Genomic DNA, 7,755 nt, shown 5'->3' with positions numbered 1-7,755 from the left:
GTGGACCTACCAGCAAGACAGTGGATGTTCTCCAGCTGGAGTTCTTTAGTCTTTAGGGCTGTTTCCTGGAAATTCCCAAAGCTGAGGGAATGCTTCCCTGGAGTTCCTTAGGAGACTCTTAAAGCTATTCTCCCCTGGATTGCTTAAAGGTTGAAGCTTTTCTTCAGGGGAAGTTACTCACATCCTATACATAAGCTAACCTGGCAGAGACTAACTAACAAAATGGCTCACTTCCCTTCCAAAGCCCAAAAAGGGGGCGGGACTAGGGAACCTAATGATAATTGACAAGCAATTGACCCAATAACTGCAAAGCAAGGAAAGCCATCTAAATGCAAAGGCATCGAACTTTAAAATACATGCAGTAATCAACAAATAGCAAGATAAGCTGGAGCTCCTGGTGCAGCTGTACCAGAACAATTGCAGATTTGATCAATGTGAATTTAATGTGATGTGTGGGGATGAATGGAAGAATGGAAGGTGTATGGATGGAGCTAATAATTTTGGAGACACCAGTATAATATTAAGGCCTGCAACGACTAACTACCTGCTTGCTGGACTGTAATTAAAAGTTGCTAATGAGATCTGAAAAGTAAACTCTGATAAGAATTGGGACAGTGATAACAGAAATGTTTACAATATTAAGAAGGAAGTCAACATAAGATCAACACCAATCAAGAAGATCAACATCTGCCCAGGAAACCAAGATGGAGCCAGGATGGAAGATGTCCATCATTAATTTACAACTTTGGGACTACATCAGCAGAATATTCCTATAAAAGACTCAGTCTAATAATGCTCAAAGTGTTGCAGACCTGAGGGCCTGTTTCACCCGCCATGCTCTGCTCCATGGGAAGGAGAGAGATAGTGTATTATGGAGAATGGCAGATATGCAAGGGAGCAATCTGGTCACTTTGAGGTTTCTTTCTCAAGGAAAGAGGAAGAAGTGCATTTTTGGAGTTTTAGGTTTTGTGCAGGGAGTCAGGTTCTGCTGTATGAGAGATCTGGTCCTTGGCATTGTTCTTAGGGAAAGAAGTTTTGGTATTTTGGTGTTTTAAAGTTATGGAAGTTTTGGAACTATATGTCGGCAGGCTGCAGGGAAGCAAGGTCTGGCCTAATAGGTGCTTCTCCAAGGAGGGAGAAAATCATATGGTAATATTTGAATGCCTGAGGATGAATGCGTGTACATGTAGTGTGAATGCTGAGTGAAAATGCAATGTTTGTTAGTCCAATGTAACTGTAAGTTGTTGTACATCCAATATAGTTGCATAGAATCCGTATGTCTGTATGTCTAAATGTTTCTCTGTAATCTGATATACCCTGTCACACTGGAAATTGCAATAAAAAGAACTTATGCTTTAAAGTCATTGAAACATCATTCATGACTGAGTCCCTTCAAAGCATGGGGATTCTGTGTGGGAAGTTTCGCCCAATTCTATCATTGGTGGGTTTCAGAATGCTCTTTGATTGCAGGTGAACTATAAATCCCAGCAACAACTCCCAAATGACAAAATCAATCCCCCCAACCCTACCAGTATTCAAATTTGGGAGTGTTGGGTATTTGTGCCAAATTTGGTCCAGTGAATGAAACTACATTACAATTCATAATAGTAGCAAAATGTTATGAAATAGCAACAAAAATATTTTAATGGTTGGGGGTCACCACAACATGAGGAACTGTATTAAGGGGTCATGGCATTAGGAGGGTTGAGAACCACTGTACTATTGACTTCCACCAATTTTGGTTCTTGACTGCTTTCCTCATAATCTGCCAGTGCATGTTTCTGTTCATTTGTTTCACTTGCAAAAGCCCTCTGCCTCCCGAAGTCTGTCGACATCACTACATGGATGTCATGAGTAGTGGATTGTCATTAGTTTTCCAGATCGTCCAGTTCTGCTTTCACCCAGTGCACAATTCTAGCAGTGTATCTGATGATGGGGATGGCCCAGGTGTCAATAGCCCTGTTCGTATTTCTGCCATTTAATTCGCTCTTCAAAATTTTTCTGACCCTTTAGACATATTCTTAGCTGAACATGTCCATGCTTGATATAGTCTATCTGTAGGATACCCAGGTATTTAGAGGCTTTTATGCAATTTATGGTTTGCCCGTTTGGCATCTCTATGCCCTCGCTGTGAGTAATTTTCCCTTTCTTTAATGCCACTGTGGCACAATTGTCAAGGACAAAGTCCATACTGATGTAAGTGCTTAAGATTCTTACTATGTTGGTCAATGACTGGATTTCAGTTTCTAATTTTCCATAAAGCTTTAAATCATCCATGTACAGTAAGTAGGAATTTTTTGATAAATTACTTGCCATTTGGTAGCCCAGGTTTGTTTTCTGCAGAATTACTGACAGTGGGATAATTGCAATGATGAACAGCAATGGTGACAGTGAATCACCCTGGAAAATTCCTCTCTTGATGTTAACAGTTCCATAGCTTTTGTTGCCCACAAAAAAACCAGTTTTCCATTGTTTCATTACATTTTCAGTGAACTTACTAATATTTTCACAAACCCTGATAACATCCGAACATTTGATGATCCAACTATGTGGCAGTGAGTCAAATGCTTTTTTGTAATCAATCCAAGTTGTATAGAGGTTTGTTTTGTGGCTTTTGCAATTCTCCATTATCATCTTGTCAATCAGAAGATGATCTTTCGTGCCCCTACTTCTTCTTTTATTAGTTTTTTGTTCCACTGGCAAGATGTTATTCGCCTCCAAATTATCCTGGATTTGATCAGCTGTTATGCCTGTCATTAGTTTGAACATTATAGGCAGACATATTATTTGCTTGTAGTTTAATAATAATAATAATAATAATAATAATAATAATAATGTGCTGTTGCACGCTGGGCCTGTGCATAAGACTGTAGACAGGACATAAATTCTGTGTGCCCAACGGGACACCGGGGCTGCCTCAGATTAAAGGCCTTTGGATTTCCTTAAAACAGAGTCTTTAGATTGCTTAAAGGTTCAACAAAGTTCTTTATTATTGAAAACAAACAGGTACTTTAAGGCTTTCTTAACAGTCTATTGGCTCTCTCTCAATCTTGTCCACAGGGAACAGGCACTATCTTCATAACTGTAACTAATGGGGAAATCCTTAACTTCTAATCTGGGCAGTCTGTCTTTGCCTCTGTTGGCTTGGAGCCCCTGCACCCGGTACCAACTGCTTCTGACTTCCGCGAGTGACCCTTACCAAGCAGAGCTTTGTACACTTCCAGGGGAAAAAGAACTCAGGTTTCCGTGATGGCTGACTGAAGTCCTTCAGCAAAGGAACTGTAGGGCTGTATAACCCCGGCCAAGCTGTGGGCTGTATATCTCCCCGGCCAAGCCATAGAAGACGAAGCTTTCTACAGGAGCTCTTGGTATTATGTCCTGCATGAAAGGCTTCTCTGTGTGGACTGAACTCAAAATGGCTCCTATTCCCTCTAAAACCCAAAAAGGGGGCGGGACCAGGGAACCTAACTATAATTGACAGGTGGCTTGTCCTATGATTGCAGCCAAAAGAAGCCACCTATCTGCAGAGTCCCTGAAACTTAGGACTATAACAAACATTAAATGCAAAGCAAACAAAATTGGAGCTCCTGGTGCAGTTGTACCTGCACAAATAGTAGTAGTAGTAGTAGTAGTAGTAGTAGTAGTAGTTTAAACTACCCCAAACCTGCTGGATAGTATGCAAACTCTGGAGTATCCCCAGACTTTGTCCTGTTTGAACAGCTTAATCCTTTGTATCCACAATACCCACCAAAATCAGTAAACATTATGGGAATAGACAGAAGTGAGTCTGGCTTATATTTTGCCTGTGTAGACTCACACACATACTGAAATTAAATTCATTTAGAGATCTCCAGAGGGGTTTCCAACTATTTGGAGCAGGTGTTTAGGTAGAAAGAAGAATGGAGGAAAAGATTTGCAGTTCCATGGAAAGAAAATCCAATAGAAGCATTAATCCTTTTCTGTAAGATAGATGCCATGATACCAACCTTTACAGGACACAGCATAATTAAAATGAGTTAATCCCATGAACAGTATAATTGCTTTTTCTGAATAGAACAAAGAGAATTAGTATCAGCTCAACGAGGATGTTTCTGAAAGCTTTAGAGCACAAAATGAAGAGGGAAATACAAAATCAAGATGCATAATTTTTAAAAAGTATATGTGTCGAGGAGTCGGAGACAAAAATATATACAAGAGCCTTAGACGTCACTGACAGCTACTACAAAGAAAAGACAACTGAGCTTTGTAAACAGTTAAATCGGGGCTCTTTTCTGTCTTGGGAAAAATAATTAACACACAAAAATTTAAAAAAGCTAAATCAGTATTTAGTTTAATAGCGAGAGAGAAAAGAAAAAACCAAAAATGCCATGTAAGCTTAAAAAAATATGTATCTATGTATGCAATTTAGGGCAATTAAAAAGTTCTAACAGACCATGACATGCTGCTTCTTAATCCAGTTAAGATTAAGTAGTTAGGAGAAAAAAGTGCTAAGAACATTTATCTTCCATTTTGGAACCAAAATGGGCACTAGGCCACTTCTCTGGAGAGTTTGGTCTTCAAAAAGGTCTAAACAAGTCTTTTAACTTCATGCGCTTTGAATTTTCAAAAGCAAATCAGACTAGTTCAATCACTCAGCTGAGCACTACACCATTAACACAACTATCACAAATATAAAACCAGTGGCAGGTATAGTCATTGTTGGATCCAACAGCAAATTGCAATATTGATATGTGGGATGGTGGCCAATTGTAAAGAAGTAAAGATTCATAGTTAGTTCTGGTTAACTAGTCCTGTGTGGTGGCCTCGCAACTCCAGGTGTTCTTGGGGGAAACTGATTATCTGGATCTGGTGCACTCTTGCTTTAGGCTGCATCATGGAACTGAATCAGCTCTTGGTCTCCTTAGTACAGTGGTTCCCAACCTTTTTGACCAGGGACCCCTTGATGAGGGACCTCTTGACCAGGGACGACTTTGGCCAGGAACCACTTGACCAAGGACCTCTTGACCATGGACCACTTCACCAGGTACCTCTTGACCAGGAACCACTTGACCAGGGACTTCTTGATCAGGGACCACTTGACCAGAGCCCTCTTGACCACAGACATTTTGAACAGGGACCACTTGACCAGAGACCTCTTGACCAGGGATTATTTGAACAGGGACCACTTTGACCAGGGAAAACTTGACTAGGGACCACTTTGACCAGGGTTTGCTTTGGCCAGTACCACGCTCCAATATTAGTACCAAAAGGGTTAAAAATCTGATTTTACTCAACTTTGGATTCGGTTTGGTTATTTGGGGTGCTGATTTGGAAAATTGCATTGGATAGACCACATCTGCTCTAGTTTCTGATACAGAACATATGCCATCTGGTAGCCACCATCTGCTCGCCCACAGGAAACTATATTTAATAATCTAGAGCTGATGTGGTAGTAGTAATCTTTCGTGGGTACACAGCCTCTCCTCGCCCAACATCCCCATTGCCTCAGCACTACAAGAGGGTTTCACAAGATCAGTCACTCCCATTGTCACGTGGTTTTGAGGCAATGGTGTAGTAATGGTGATACCGTGGACCATAGTTTCGTTCTTGCAGACCACTGGTGGTCCCCGGACCGCAGGTTGGGAACCACTGCCTTAGTAAATTATTTTTGAAGGGAACAGGACAGCAGGAGTGTGCTCCTGTTGGTTCTCTTGGTCTGTTCAGTACTGTAGATCATGGTATCCCTCTGAGATACCTCACATGTATAGGGCTTGGAGGCACTGTTCTGCTGTCACCTGGGATTGCAACATTGATGATTCATACCTCCCTGATTAATTCCTGGCAACATGATAATCTTAAAGAAAACCAGAAGATGGAACAAAGTCAAGCAGACATGCGATTAGAATTAGAAAAGACTGGTTGCCTCTAAGGCTTTCTTATATCCTTCAACAACCACTCCTCATCCTTGAAAAGTTGGAAACCTGTGAAGGTCCAGATGCTGTTAGACAGCATGATCAATAGTCAGGAATGACTGGAGGTGTTCCAGCCACACTGGGGAACCACAATTGGGAAAGACTGCTCTAGATTTAATGGATATTTCATGGATGGTTAATTGTCTGAACACTTCACTATTATTAATTGTGGTTATGATTTGTTGAGGTTATCTTATATCAGACAAAACACAGTAAGTGAAAGGGATATGAGATGGGGAAAAGCAATCCAAAGGAACTAGGTAGGAAATGTGTGTGTGTGTAAAACAAATATGAACAAATATTACAAAACTCTAATATTGTTCAAATGAAACCACACAATGTTATGAATAACTTTTCACTATGTAACTACATTGACTTCACAAACAACCTACAGTTACATTGGCTAACAAACAAAGGGGAATTAACATTTTCACTGATCATTCACATTACTCATACACATTCATTCACCCTAATGCATACATCACCATTTCTCCTACTGTCATCTCCTGGAGAAGAACACCGCTTAGGCCAGACTGCTTCCCTGCAAATCTGCCAACACACAGTTCCAATAGACCTCCAAAACTCCAAAACGCATCCTTTTCCTGACAAAGAAGCAAGTGACCAGACTTCTGCTTTCCACTGCAGATTTGCCACTGCCAAATGTACACCATCTCTTTCAATAGAGCATGATAAGTGAACAGCATAGCTGTCTGTCACAATTTTTGGAATATTAGAAGGTCTCTTATATAGCAATATTTCCTGCTGATGTTTTTCCAAAGTTGTAAATGAATGATAAATATTTTTCCATCTTGAACCATCCTGGCTTCCTCTCAGTTCCTGGACAGATGTTGACTCTTCTTAATTGGTGTTGGTAAACATAAGGAGCCCTGTGTTGACTACCTTCTTAATGTAAGGAACCTTGTAAACATTTCCTTAAGTTAAAGAGCCGTTGTCTCTGGTAATGTAAACACATTGTTTCCTGCCTCCCCCCCCCCCCAAAAAAAGTTCAACAGTTAATCATTATCACAGTTCTTATCAATGTCAGCAGTTTCTCAAGTTGCTCCTGACACAAAAAAATGTCAGCAGTTCAGCAACTTTTAATTACAGACCATGAATGTAGTTGGTTTCCAGGCCTCAATATTTTAGAATTGTGTTACAATTAGGCTTCACGAAAGCCTTCAACAACACAAGGTTGCCTTCTGTTTCAACAAATGTAATTCCCCCACTAGAAAGTGGTCATTTGGAAGTTACCCTCCAACTCTCGTAACTTGGATTAGACAGAGTTTATATCATGTTATGATATTAATGTTGCCTCTAATAACTGTTAAATGATCACTATGAGACACGTCAGCACTGGAATCTTAGATATTTCTCTCCCACACATCCGGCTCCTACCTAGGCATGTGTAAAAATATCTGCCAAATGAGGGAACTCTTCATATATCTGATGGAGTTGGCTACAGTCCATGAATCCTTAGGTTAAATAAAACGTGTTTCTCCGTGATGCCACTAAATTCTTTGTTGTTATTTTACCAGGAAGAAAAGATCTGTCTAGAAGCAATGGTGGAGGTATATATTTTGTCCAGAATCTAGTGGTATATTTTTGCTGGATCCTGCTGCTGTTGCCTCCAGAATTGAGAGCCCCCAAAGGTTTTGGGTGTCAAATATAGTTGCAGTGGGAGAGGTAGTAAATACCAATTCTGCTAGCATTGGATTTGTTTGTTTCTTCAGTTGCTTCTGACTCTTTGTGACCTCCTGGATCAGCCCACACCAGAGCTCCTTCAAGGTCAAGCCAGTCACTTCAA

Source organism: Anolis sagrei, chromosome 11, assembly GCF_037176765.1.
Source record: "Anolis sagrei isolate rAnoSag1 chromosome 11, rAnoSag1.mat, whole genome shotgun sequence".
Lineage (NCBI taxonomy): Eukaryota > Metazoa > Chordata > Lepidosauria > Squamata > Dactyloidae > Anolis > Anolis sagrei.
The sequence above is the reverse complement of the archived record's forward strand: the minus strand, read 5'-3'. Positions refer to the sequence as shown.